The sequence below is a fragment of the Mobula birostris genome, unplaced genomic scaffold (assembly GCF_030028105.1).
Source record: "Mobula birostris isolate sMobBir1 unplaced genomic scaffold, sMobBir1.hap1 scaffold_4963, whole genome shotgun sequence".
Lineage (NCBI taxonomy): Eukaryota > Metazoa > Chordata > Chondrichthyes > Myliobatiformes > Myliobatidae > Mobula > Mobula birostris.
In genome coordinates, this window is record NW_027278101.1 from 1,931 (window position 1) to 2,500 (window position 570).

Sequence of the window (570 nt, forward strand, 5' to 3'; positions counted from 1 at the left end):
CTCGGTCTCGCGGCGGCGCACAGAGGCTCAACGCTGGCAACACACCACACGGCAACGCCTCGGCGAGGCAGGCGACAGTCCCGAGCAAGGCGGCGGTCAGAAGCGACGACGAACTCGCGGCCCTCGCGGCGGAGGGGCGCGGCGCTACCGCAGTGACGGCCGTGCAGGGGAAAGGCGCCGCCGCACCGCGTCCGCTGGCGGACGGGGCGAGGCCCAGGTGGGCACGGGTCGAGGGCCTCCGAGGTGGCCACGCGGCTCCACGGGGGGGAGGCAGCCGCGTGGCGCGGAGGGCTCCGGGGTCTGCACTTAGGGGGACATAGAGGGTTCAGGACCCTCTGCGACGCCCCAGCCGCGCGCCCGCCAGCCTGGCGGCAAGCGAGCGCGATTGATCGTACAAGCGACCCTCAGACAGGCGTAGCCCCGGGAAGAACCCGGGGCCGCAAAGTGCGTTCAAAGTGTCGATGATCAATGTGTCCTGCAATTCACATTAATTCTCGCAGCTAGCTGCGTTCTTCATCGACGCACGAGCCGAGTGATCCACCGCTAAGAGTTGTCTAAGAGGTTTTCTTT

General features: G+C 67.9%; 1 non-coding gene across 1 annotated transcript; it reads right to left on the reverse strand.

Moving 5' to 3' along the window:
* Positions 1-398: 398 nt before the first annotated feature.
* LOC140193277 (5.8S ribosomal RNA) lies at positions 399-552 on the reverse strand. The gene has a single exon (XR_011884698.1). It is a non-coding gene; the product is annotated as a 5.8S ribosomal RNA (ribosomal RNA).
* Positions 553-570: the final 18 nt, after the last annotated feature.